Genomic DNA, 13,848 nt, shown 5'->3' with positions numbered 1-13,848 from the left:
CAGGGGTGAGAGGGCATTAGTGAAAAGAGCTGATGCATGCTGGGCTTAATACCTCGGTGATGGATTGATAGGTGCAGCAAATCACCGTGGCACATGTTTACCTATGTAACAAACCTGCACATCCTGCACATGTACCCCAGAACTTAAAAAAAGATGGCTGGGCGCAGTGGCTCATGCATGTAATCCCAGCACTTTGGGAAGCCAAGGCTGGCAGATCACAAGGTCAGGAGTTCAAGACCAGCCTGGCCAATATGGTGAAACCCCGTCTCTACTAAAAATACAAGTTAGCCGGGTGTGGTGGCGGGCTCCTGTAGTTCCAGCTACTTGGGAGTTTGAGACAGAAGAATCACTTACACGTGGGAGGTGGAGGTTTTCTGTGAGCCGAGATTGCACCATTGCACTCCAATCTGGGTGACAGGGTAAGACTCTGTCTCAAAAAAAAAGATAGTAAGCCACTCTTTTTTATAGTCTGTTGGCTTTAAAGTCATCTTCAATTCCTCAAAGCAGTCTGGTCACATTTAAAATGTGGCATTCCAGTCAAAGCCTTGGTAAAATAACCAGTGTCTCTAATTGTGTCCTGTCACTGAAGAAAATATATAGATTCTTATTAAACGTATGCAAATAATTCTATTGCTGTAAAATAAGAATACTCACAAATAGTTTCTGGATTCTGGAGGAATCGGGTAGAGAGAAAGGTAAATGTTTCAATTTTGTTCACAAAAGTTAACTTTACTCAATTGCTGTAAGCAATATAAGAGGAAAAATATGTCTTGACTAGAAAATAACATAAAAAGAACCAGTAATTTTTTTTTTTTTTTTTTTTGAGATAGAGTTTCACTCTTGTTGCCCAGGCTAGAGTGCAATGGCACGATCTTGGCTCACCGCAACATCCGCCTCCCAGGTTCAAATGATTTTCCTGCCTCAACCTCCCAAGTAGCTGGGATTACAGGCATGCACCACCATACCCGGCTAATTTTGTATTTTTAGCAGAGACAGGGTTTCTCCATGTTGGTCAGGCTGGTCTCAAACTCCTGACCTCCAGTGATCTGCCCACCTTGGCCTTCCAAAGTGCTGGGATTACAGGTGTGAGCCACCGTGCCTGGCAAGAACCAGTAATGTTTTAAAGAGAAAACTTTAAAATCATTTGTCTTGCATTAGTTCAGTTTCATGTAATTAATTATTCTGCTTGATGTTAGGTTAGCAATTTTATGAGTCCAGTTTTTCTCTTTGAAGGTTTTAGAATTTTTACCCAGTCCAGTTATATGATCTTAGAGTCATAAGCAGAGATCAGTATTTCAGAGTACCTGTCAGAGTCCTATCCATGAATTTACTTGAAGAAACTCAATGTTTGGATAGTAGCTAATTATAAACTGCTTTTTTGTGAAGAAACAGACTGAAATAATAATCGTGAATAACCAAAATTTAGAAAAACCATCATTAAAGATACAATTGACAAGGAAATTTGTTATTTCTGTAGCAAACAGCAATTTAACAGGATAATCATAATTATGACTGATAACATATAACAAGACATATCAAAATTTTTGGAATCTAACACTATTTTGGAACACATATTAGCACATTTATACAACTATAACTCAAAGATTGTTAAACAGTATTTCTTATTAACAATGCTTCCTGTATGACTTTTACATACCAAATAAGCCTAATATGTCTCTGTTGGACTTCCAGGGACTCTTTTTTTGGAATGTCTAAAAGTTAACTTGAGTTCAAAAAGACATGTTAGAATTAATTTTGGGAAGTTTGTCAAATATCAAAGATTTGAAACACTTGATACTAAAATAAGAAAGGTTTGGCCAGGTGAGGTGGCTCATGTCTGTAATCCCACCACTTTGGGAGACCAACCAGGCAGATTTGGTGTTTGAAACCAGCCTGTGCAACGTGGCAAAACCCTGTCTCTACAAAAAATACAAAAATTAGCCGGGTATCTTGGTCCACTCTTGTAGTCCCAGCTACTCAGGAGGCTGAGGTGGGAGAATCACTTGAGCCCAAGGAGATTGAGGCTGCAGTGAGCTGTGATCATGCCACTGCACTCCAGCCTGGGTGACAGAGCAAGACTCTGACTCAAAGAAAAAAGAAAGAAAATAAATCTTTTAATTATTGCTTTGGCTGAATGACTACAATTTTACATTACCTGTGATCCTATTTTGATCAATTCTTTTAAACTTTTTGTTGTTATTTTTATGAGACACTCTGTTGCCCAGCTGAGTGCAGTGACATGATCATGGCTCACTGCACTTCAGCCTCCCAAGTAGCTGGTACTACAGGTACATGCCACCACACCTGGCTAATTTTTGTATTATTTATAGAGACAGGGCCTCTCCATGTTGCCCAGGCTGGTCTTGAACTCCTGGGCTCAAGCAATCTACCTGCTTCGGCCTCCGAAAGTGCTGGCAGTACAGGTGGGAGCCACCACACCAACCTTAAAGATTTGCAAAGCAAAACCTTTACTCCTTTGATTGAGCAGTTTTCCAAATAATTAAAAGATTTCGTAAAGACAGCATAAGCAAATATGCTCCTAGTTTTAGGGTGGGGGAGGGGTTGTAGTTTACTTAAAAGGTGAACAAAAATATTTTATTATCTATTATTAATAATGACATTAAATTTTGTTGGAAAGAGAAAAATAAATTTTATCCTTTTTATGTATCCTTAGTATTAATTTTAATAAAACTTTATAAACATCTAATTTTAATTAGTTTTGACAATACAAAATAAGATTCTGTAAATAAGATTTTATAAAATATTTTATTTCATTTCAACTATATTTTAAATTTAAAACCTTTTAAAAACCTTTACACTAGAAAAAATTACTTTCTCTTTAACAAAATCCATATATTTATGTCTTTTTGTAACGTTTAATTAAAAAGACATTTTACTTTTCATATATATACTTTGTGTATAGAATTTTAAAATATTTAGTAGTTTTAACAATATATTAATTATAATTTTAGCTCTTAATAACTAGGATTTTTAATGGAAAACCTAGGAAGTAAGTAATTGTGATTGTTATGTATCAGGTGCAGAGCCAAGTACAGAGAACAGGACTGTAAAGACAATATCTGGAGGATGTGACCCCCATCAGCATAGCCTGGAAACAGCTGGGCCAAGGAGGATGGGGCCCAGGCACTGTGAACACACATATGTCCCCAGTTCTCATCATGGCCACTTTTCTAGACTTCAGAATCTAAACACCCAAAACCAAGACATAAGCTCAGAGACAAATTAAGCAAGTATTCATATTACAGAAGTAACAGTATGAGCCTAAAACAGCAACTAGAAACAATATAAAACTGTCTGACCAACAGACCCAGGCAAACATGTCTAAATTAAATTTTGAAGATGTTTTTATTTTATTTTACCAACAATTTTTAAACTAGCTTTAGTTATTAAAGATTTCTAAAATCACATTAACTTGAAAGTATTTGGACACACTTTATGAGCACTTATTAATTTATGTCAATCTGGTACCATGTACACAATATGCAAACATAGACATGTACACATGTGCATAGAAGAATACATAAATATAGATTTTGTAGCTTTCGTTTAAAAATTCTAGCCTTGAAACAGGTAAAACTCACTAGTTTAAAAGGATAGTTAAATTTTGCCTCTGTAAATGGAACAGGTTAAAGTTTGTTCCACATGGCTAGAAGCCCTTATCACATTTTGGAGTAAACAAGGTAGCAGATTTACATATTAAAGCACAGAGAGAATTTAAGCTCTTTAAAGAAGTTTGGGTATATTAAAGGAAGATTAAAAATGGGTATCAAGGTAAAATCATAGGAATAAAAATAAATCATAAGAATTTACCGTAAGATTTTACAAAGAAACCAATTTTATGTATACGGGTAGCTTTAAATTTAGTCTTCATTTTCCAACTAGGCCACTGAGCTCAGGGCAGGCCCAATAACAAACAGAGCCAAAAAAGCATATGTAGTTTTCAGGCACTGCTATGGTTTGTTTATCCCCACCAAGTCTCATGTTGAAATTTGATTTCTAATGTTGGAGGTGGGGCCTGATGGCAAGTGTGTGGATTGTGGAGGTAAATCCCTCATTAATGGCTTGGTGCTATTCTCATGGAGTAAGTGAGTTCTCTAACTCTTTGTTCCTGTGAGAACTGGTTGTTGAAAAAAACCTGGCACCTTCTCCTCTCTCTTGCTTCAGCTCTGTCACCATGTAAGCTCTGCACATACCAGCTCCCTTCCTTTTCTTTTCCTTTTTGTTTCTCCTTTTTGTTTGTTTGTTTGTTTGAGACAGAGTCTTGCTCTGTCACCAGGCATGCGGTGACACGATCTTGGCTCACTGCAACCTCTGCCTCCCAGGTTCAAGCAATTCTCCTGCCTTAGCCTCCCAAGTAGCTGGGATTACAGGTGCATGCTACCCCAACTGGCTAATTTTTGTATTTTTAGTAGAGATAGGGGTTTCACTATGTTGACCAGGCTGATCTCGAACTCCTGACCTCAGGTGATCTACCTGCCTTGGCCTGCTAAAGTGCTGGGATCACAGGTGTGAGCCACCACACCCCGCCTACCCTTCCTTTTTTGCTGTGAGTGGAAGCAGCCTAAAGCCATTGTGATGGTTAATATTGAATGTCAACTTGATGGGAATTGAAGGATGTGAAGTATTGTTCCTGAGTGTGTCTGTGAGGGTGTTGCCAAAGGAGGTTAACATTTGAGTCAGTGAACTGAGAGAAGCCATCCCACCTACCTACCAATGTGGCTAGAATAAAAGCAGGCAGAAGAACATGGAAGGACTTGACTTGCTGAGTCTTCCAGCCTTCATCATTCTCCCATGCTGGATGCTTCCCACCCTCGAACATCAGACTCCAAGTTCTTCAGCTTTTGGACTCTTGGACTTACAACAGTGGTTGGCCAAGGGTTCTCTGGACTTCGGCCACAGACTGAAGGCTGCACTGTCGACTTCCCTGCTTTTGAGATTTTGGGACTCGAACTGGCTTCCTTGCTCCTCAGCTTGCAGATGGCCTATCTTCACCTTGTGATCGTGTGAGTCAATACTCCTTGATAAACTCCCCTTCATATATACATCTATCCTATAAGTTCTGTCCCTCTAGAGAACCCTGACTACTACAGCCATCATCAGAAGCAGGTAGTAGATCCATGCTTCATGTACAGCCTCCAGAATGGTGAGCCAAGTAAACCTATTTTCTTAACAAATTTACCCAGCCTCAGGTATTCCTTTATAGCAACATAAATGGCTAAGACAGAGCCTAATACTTAAATATGTGGAAAGCAGGTGCAAGTGGAAGACAGAACACCCAAAACATCAAGGGTCCCATTTTTATACTGACGTGTAAACCCGTTTTACACTGGCTCCCTAAATAGAAGGAAAAGTCATGGGACTGGACAGTATATTGCTTTCAGAGTATACCTTAAGTATACTGTAAGGACATTTCTGTAAGGCTGCTAGTTGACCTCACGTTAATCAGCCCACTCTGTGATCAGCCCATCTCTCATGGGAATGTTACCTCTCAGTGGCAAGTGTTTCCACAGCCTCTAAGTGTTTAAACTGTACCCTTTTTATCTAAATGCACAAAGAAATAAGTAGCCCCCTGCAGAAATAACCATTACAGCAACTGCTGTCAGCTACCTCCAAAACTATGGTTCTCACCAGTGACTTGTCAGTCACCATACACACAAAGGCCAAGTTTTCTCTTACAGTACAATGTAATTCCTTGTAACCACCACCCCAACCACCACCACCAAAACGAAAGAGATCAAGGAATTTAATACAAAAGAGGGTAGAGCTTTAGACCTGACAAAAACCTGCCCAGGACTTTAGGGACTCCAGGAGGAAAACAGAAGACCCCCAAAAGAGGATGTGTGGTGCTTTTTTCTGTGTTTCTCAAGGAGTCTCATGGTTGCTAGAAGTCTCTTAGATTTTTTTAAATGTGGTCAAAAATAGGAGAAAGGAAAAGTAATACAAGTGGAAATAAATGGAAGAACAAGTCAGAGGAGCCAATTTGGGGGAGATTTTGAGCTTTTTAAAAGGCCAATGAAGTTTACATGTTTTTGGTTTTGGGATTTGTTTGTTCATTTTAACAAAAATCATACCAATATGAATGGAAGCAAATGAGAACTAAACCTAATTTTAGTTGGGACACACAGCTGATATTCCTGGCTTTTGCACTTTTTACCAAAGGTGATCTCCCAAGTGACTTACCAAAATCAAAGTCTTGACCAAGGTCATGACTTAATCAAGGATGCATGAGGCCTATCTAAAGAGATGTAAAGCAGTCCTCACAAGATCTAGAACCACCCCAAAGACAGCTTAAAGAAAGGAAAGTTTCACTAGCTGCAAATGGAGCACAACCTACATCTGTCTGGCCATATTCTCTAGGATCTCAGCTTCTCAGCTGACTGTGAACGCATAAAGACCCAAAAAGACTCGTATGCCCCCACAGATGGAAGGAGACAGGAAATCAAAAGCTGTTTATAAAGGGAAAATAATCAATAATCCTAAAAAGTGAAAAGTGACCCAAATATCAAACCAAAAGAGACTGGTTTCCTGACTGAGAATCAAACCCAGGCCATGGTGGTGAAGCATGGAATTTTAACTAGACAACAAGGTGGAGTGGCTGTCATTAAAATACAAGGGATTTTAACTTTGTTTTAAGTCAGATTTTTTGCTCTTCAATTTTGTCAAGAGAATTTTTAAGGCTATCCATGACATTATTATGTGTCTTTTTAAAAATATGACCTTTTCTTCGCCAACCATAGGCTATGGACCTTTTTACATAATTGAATATTTTCACTTATTGACATTTTGTGTTGGAAGGTTAAATATTAGACTAACATGATGAGACATTTTAATGCGAAGTCTTCAGTGGTCGTAGAGTCTATTGTTTTGTGAATAAGCAAATCTGGATCTATTTTATATAATATTTTAAAAATTGATCTCATAAATACAAACAAGACAATTGTTTAGAATGACAGTCTGAAATCTTTTTTTAATTTAGGGGTCTTTCTAATTTAACAAATCCATCATTTGGCCACTGATGATGAGAATTTCCAATGGTATACTTATTTCAATAACAACTTAATCCAATAAGTCTTTTTATCGAAAGCCCAAGGGGTAATTTACCAGGTTTAGAAGAAGTTTTTAGTTTTCTGGAGAGGGCATAGAAGAGATGGTTTCAATTATCCCCCAAAATCTACTCCCAGAAATAGGCTAAAATACTAAGACTGTTGTTACCACATGAGGTTAAGGATGGTGTTGTGTGTACAGTGCCACCACTATCCCACGTGTCTGTGGGAGGCTGCCAGTCACAGACACATTAATCTGTGACACTGGCTAGGCCCTCCTGGGATTGGACTTTCCCAGGGACAGCAAGGGTTGAGATAACAAAAGTTCCTTGTGAATGGGACCTTCTATTAAGACAAATCCCCCTGAGAGTTTGACATTTTCAAAACAAAAAGTATGTGCTGGCTGGGCACGGTGGCTCATGCCTGTAATCCCAGCACTTTGGGAGGCGGAGGTGGGTGGGTCCCCCAGCACTGCTGGGGGACCTGGTGTACCCTCTGCAGCTGCTGGCCCGGGTGCTAAGCCCCTCACTGCCTGGGGCTGGCAGCACTGGCTGGCCATTCCAAGTGCAGGGCCCGCTGAGCCTACGCCCACCCAGAACTCATGCTGGCCCACCAGTGCCGCGCGCAGCCCTGATTCCCGCCCATGCCTCTCCCTCCACACCTCCCCGCAAGCAGAAGGAGCTGGCTCCAGCCTTGGCCAGCCCAGAGAGGGGCTCCCACAGTGCTGTGGCGGGCTGAAGGCTCCTCAAGCGCTGCTAGAGTGGACGCTGAGGCTGAGGAGGTGCCAAGAGCAAGGGCTGCTAGCATGTTGTCACCTCTCAGTAGGACAAAAGGTTGCTACAGTCCTATTATTTTATGGTTATTATAAGTGTACTAGAACTCTAAAAAGAACTTGTTTGTATAATGTTATTCTATACAAGGTATGTAGCCCAGGAAGTGACTAACCTGATATGTGTTATGACCTATCTGAGCCTCCCATGACCAGAGTTTTTAAAATAAGATTAAGGACTGAGGACTGGTGGGGGCTCATAAATGATATGAGTAAAGTGTTAGCCAAAACAGAAGAAAAAGTAGTGCCCAAACAAGTCGCCTTAAAATTTGATGCCTGTGCTGTCATTAATAGTAAATAAGTTAGGAATAAGGTGTGGTTCTCTTAATTAGAAAAGAGGCTATACGGCAGAAAATAAGTACATCTGTCATAAATTAGTACTGTGTGGAAATACATGTAAATACTGCTGTTGTGTCATTTAGGCCACTTGGATAAAAAGAAAATTAAAAGGATCCAGTTCACCTTCAGAAACGAAAAAATGGCCCTTCCTGTACTAAGGGACAATGTAACCCCTTAGAGTTAGTAATAACCAATCCCCTTGATCCTCGCTGGAAAAAAGAGGAGCGTGTGACCTTAGGAATCAACAGGGCCAGACTGGATCCTCGAGTAAATATCTTGGTTAGAGGAGAAGTTTACAAACGCTCTCCTGAGCCAGTGTTTCACAATTTTTATGATGAACCAAATGTGCCAGTACCAGAAATTCCAGGAAAAACAAGAAATTTGTTTTTGCAATTAACCGAGCATGTAGCCCAGTCTCTTAATGTCACTTCATGTTATGTATGTGGAGGAACTGTAATAGGAGATCAATGGCCATGGGAAGCCCAAGAATTAGTACCTACAGACCCAGTTCCTGATGAATTCCCAGCTCAAAATAATCACTCTGATAATTTATGGGTCCTGAAAGCCTCAATTATTGGACAATATTGCATAGCTAGAGAAGGAAAAGAATTCACTCACCACATAGGACAACTTAGTTGTCTGAGACAGAACCTGTATAATGGTACCGCAAAAACAGTCACTTGGTGAAGTTCAAATCACACAGAGAGAAATCCATTTAGTAAATTCCCAAAGTTGCAAACCATATGGACCTACCTGGAGTCCCACCAGAACTGGACAGTCTCCACTGGATTATACTGGATATGTGGGCATAGAGCTTATGCCAAATTACCTGACCAGTGGGCAGGTAGTTGTGTTATTGGCACTATTAAACCATCTTTCTTCCTATTGCCCATAAAAACAGGCGAACTCCTGGGCTTCCCTGTCTATGCTTCCCGTGAAAAGAGAAGCATAGCTATAGGAAATTGAAAAAATGATAAATGGCCCCCTGAGAGAATCATATAATATTATAGGCCTGCTACTTAGGCACAAGATGTCTCATGGGGATACCGGACCCCCATTTACATGATCAACCGAATCATATGGTTACAAGCTGTCTTAAAAATAATCACTAATAAAACCAGCAAATCCTTGACTATTCTGGCCCAGCAAGAAACTCAGATGAGAAATGCTATCTATCAAAATAGATTAGCTCTCAACTACTTGCTAGCAGCTGAAGGAGAGGTCTGTAGGAAATATAACCTTACTAATTGCTGCCTACACATAGATAATCAAGGGCAAGTAGTTGAAGACATAGTTAGAGATATGACAAAACTGGCATATGTGCCCGTGCAAGTGTGACATGGATTTGATCCTGGGGCCATGTTTGGAAAATGGTTCCCAGCACTAAGAGGATTTAAAACTCTTATAATAAGAGTTATAATAGTAATAGGAACCTGCTTACTGCTCCCTTGTTTGCTACCTGTACTTCTTCAAATGATAAAAAGCTTCATCGCTACCTTAGTTCACCAAAATGCTTCAGCACAAGTGTACTATATGAATCACTATCTATCTGTCTTGCAAGAAGACATGGGTAGTGAGAATGAAAGTGAGAACTCCCACTATTGAGTGAGTCTCAAAGGGGGAAATAAGGGAGGAGACTACCCCTTATATTGTCTTATGCCCAATTTCTGCCTCCAAAGAAAGAAAAAGTAAAAACTAAAAGGCAGAAATGAAATCCACAAGCAGACAGCCCAGCACCACACCCTGGGCCTGGTGGTTAAAGATTGACCCCTGATCTAATTGGTTATGTTATCTATAGATTACAGACATTGTATAGAAATGCACTGTGAAAACCCCTATCCTGTTTTGTTCCGATCTAATTACCGGTGCATGCAGCCCCCAGTCATGTACCCCCTGCTTGCTCAATTGATCACGACCCTCTCATGGGCACCCCCTTAGAGTTGTGAGCCCTTAAAAGGGACAGGAATTACTCACTCGGAGAGCTCAGCTCTTGAGACAGGAGTCTTGCTGATGCCCCCGGCTGAATAAACCCCTTTCTTCTTTAACTTGGTGTCTGAGGAGTTTCATCTTTGGCTCATCCTACTACACTCCATCTCAAAAAAAAAAAAAAAGTGTGTGCTGATATGTCTCAGGATTCCAAATCTTTTTAGGCTGGCCACTAATTTGAACCAAAAACTATATCCCTCCCTCTGCCATGATGGCAGAGACCAAGAGACAATGCTCCTGCTTGGTCACAAGCCAAGTTCTCAAGGTCATAAAACAAGATAAGAATGGAACCTCATCTGGTTTTTATATCAAAGACCCACAGCAGTTTGTCTAAATAAATGCCAGTCTGATCAGAACTGCGAAATTGGTTAATCCACAGGGCTGGCCTGAACAACAGACTTATGAGGGTTTTAGGTTTGTGTTCTGCCCTGTGGTATCCCACTTTATGATAGGCAACACAAAAAGACAAAGAAAAATACCGTTTTGGGGAGAAAAGGGTTCAACATTATGAATATTTATACCAAAATGTACACCAGAGTCACTATACCAAAGACTAGTCAGGTAAATCTTTTTCTCCCATTAGTCAAGATTTTAAAGGGGAAACAGAGACAGTGATTCTTACCGTCCATTTGACCAGATTACACACAGAGGCAAGGAGCCTTGCTGGTAGAAATTTCTTATCCTTCTGCTGGTGTGTCTGATCCTGAGTTTTCTTGTCTGTAGCTTCCAGAAGAACAGAGTTTTGGTATCCTGCTCACAGTGCCAAAACTATAGGGGCCAAGGGAAAACTTCCCCTTTGCCCTCTGAAGGGTCGCTGAAAGTCAGCTGACAAGAAGGCAGATGAATAGGAGAAATGGCATACAAATTTATTAACAAGCAGAGGAGAGAACCACAGAGTGATTGCCCCAACCTCCCAACAGGGTTCAGAAGCTTATATACCATACTGAGGTTACAGAAAGAATAGGGGCTTGCAGCCTGACCCAAAACAGGTTATGGGTTGCTATGTTTGGATGTTTGTCCCCCAAACCCTCATGTTGAAATTTGATACCCAACCTTGGGATTAGGGCCTAATGGGAGGTGTTTGCCATGGGGGTACAGATTCCTCATGAAAAGCTCATGGTAATAAGTGAATCCTTGCTCTAATAGTTTCCATGAGAGCCGGTTGTTAAAAATAGCCTGGCACCTACCCTCTCTCTTGCTTTCTCTCTTGCCATGTGATCTCTGCACATGCCGGCTCTCCTTTATCTTCCACCATGAATGGAAGCAGCCTGAGGCTTTCACCAGACACCAGACACACTCTCCCAGCCAGCAGAGTTGAGAGCCAGATACACATTTTTTTCTTTATAAATTACTCAGTCTCATGTATTCCTTTATAGTAATACGAACAGATGATGACAATGGTAAATCTGACTATGATGGTAAGACAGGGTATGGGAGGGGAAGAAGAGGAGGACTGACTAGCAAAGGTGGTCTTGCTCTGTAGATGAACCTCACAGGTAGCAGCCCTCAGACAGAATAGATGGTAAATGTTTCTTCCAGACCTTTAAAGGTGTCGGACTCTCAGTTAACCTTTCCTACATCCAGACAAGGGAGGGCCTCAGAGAAAGCCTGCTGCATCAATGCAGACTCTATACAGATGCAAATCTCCCCCACACAAGACAGCTTTGCAGGACTACTTCTCTTTGCAAGTTCTCTGAACAACCATCTCAAAATATGTCAAAGAAGTATGTTTGGGGGGAAAACATTTTTATTCCCTTCAAACAGGCCTATAAAATGGCTTTATTCCTTATGCTCTTTTTAACATAGCATCCGCCTATTTCTATGGGAGCTGACCTACCATAGGCCATTGTATTAGCCTCTTTTCATGCTGCTGATAAAGACACACCTGATACTGGGAAGAAAAAGAGGTTTAATTGGACTTACAGTTCCACATGGCTGGGGAGGCCTCAGAATCATGGCGGGAGGCAAAAGGCACTTCTTACATTGAGGCAGCAAGAGAAAAATGAGAAAGAAGCAAAAGCGGAAACCGCTGATGCACCCATCAGATCTCGTAAGACTTATTCACTACTTTGAGAATAGGACAGAAAAGACCGGCCCACATAATTCAATTACCTCCCCCTGGGTCCCACCCACAACATGTGGGAATTCTGAGAGATACAATTCAAGTGGAGATTTGGGTGGAGACACAGCCAAAACATATCAGCCATCATCGCAGGTTCAACGAAAAGCTAGTTTAGGAAAATGCTCAAATTGAGATATCTGAAATATCCCCTTTCCTACCACATGTCCAGCGCATTCTCTCACCGGAGAGTACGACTTAGGTGGCAGGGGCTGCCCCAGCCTCACCTCCACTAGTCTTCCTATATGCAGACAAGAAGACAGAAGAAGGGAAAGGGAACTGAGAATGCAGGCAAGAGATAAGATTGTTTGTCAAGAAAAACCCCAATACTGATCATATCTATGGAGCCACAAGTGGAAGCCAAAAATGGTCTTCCCAGTGTGTTACTCTCTGGGAGGTGTTCTTATCTTCCAGCATCTACTCCCTTCTAGTTATCTGATTGCGTTGTAACAAATCTTTATGACAAAAGTGGAATGCTCTTTCTCCCTCCCTTTCCCCACCTCCCCTTTGGTATGTGATGGTAGACAGTATAGTGACTTCGAGTGTTTAACTGTGCATGCTTTTTCTCCATTGTCTAAACATCCCCTGGGAACCTTGACATCAGTTTCACCTCTCCTCTGGGGCTGAGAGATGGAAAGAAGGGTCAGGAACTTGAACAGAAATCCAGCCCTCAGTACATTTCAGTAAGTAATTGCTTTCTTTTTTCCTTTCAGAGTAAAAAAACCTGTTTCAAACTCTCTTCGGGGTAACCTATGAATTAAATATCCTACTCATTGCAGACATGCTTCATATTTCACCATGATGGGCAGTCTTAAAGTCTCTACTTAACTATTGATAGCCACTGAGATCCCAGTAATCCCTGAGACACTCATGGCAGAATGGTTCTAATTGTTAGACAGCTTTTTCCTAGATTGAGCTGAAATCTGTCACCATGGAATATATCTTTCCCTTCCCCACTAGGCCTAGTTTTTCTCTGTGTTAGTCATTCTGCCAGGCATTATGGAAGATATCAAATAGTGAAGGGCATGATCCCTTCATGGAGCTTTAGGCAGGTAAGATATACTGCATGGAAAATAATTTATACATAACATAATAATCCTATGAAGTAAGCATTATGCTTTCTTAAAACAAATGAGGAAAACAGATTCAAAAATGTTCATTGCTGCATGTGTTATAGTGAAAAGATTGTTTAACCTGGCGTGGTGGCTCATGCCTGTAATCCCAGCACTTTGGGAGACCGAGGCGGGTGGATCACCTGAGGTCAGAAGTTGAAGACCAGCATGGTCAACATGGTGAAACCCCGTATCTACTAAATATACAAAAAAATTAGCCAGGCGTGGTGGCAGGTGCCTATAATCCCAGCTACTTGGGGGGCTGAGGCAGGTGAATCGCTTGAACCCAGGAGGCAGAGGTTGCAGTGAGCCAAGATTGCACCACTGCCCTCCAGCCTGGACAACAAGAGCGAAACTTCGTCTCAAAAAAAAAAAAAAAAAGTTTAAAAGGCAGAATTA

Source organism: Macaca mulatta, chromosome 1 (assembly GCF_049350105.2).
Source record: "Macaca mulatta isolate MMU2019108-1 chromosome 1, T2T-MMU8v2.0, whole genome shotgun sequence".
NCBI classification, from domain to species: domain Eukaryota; kingdom Metazoa; phylum Chordata; class Mammalia; order Primates; family Cercopithecidae; genus Macaca; species Macaca mulatta.
The sequence above is the reverse complement of the archived record's forward strand: the minus strand, read 5'-3'. Positions refer to the sequence as shown.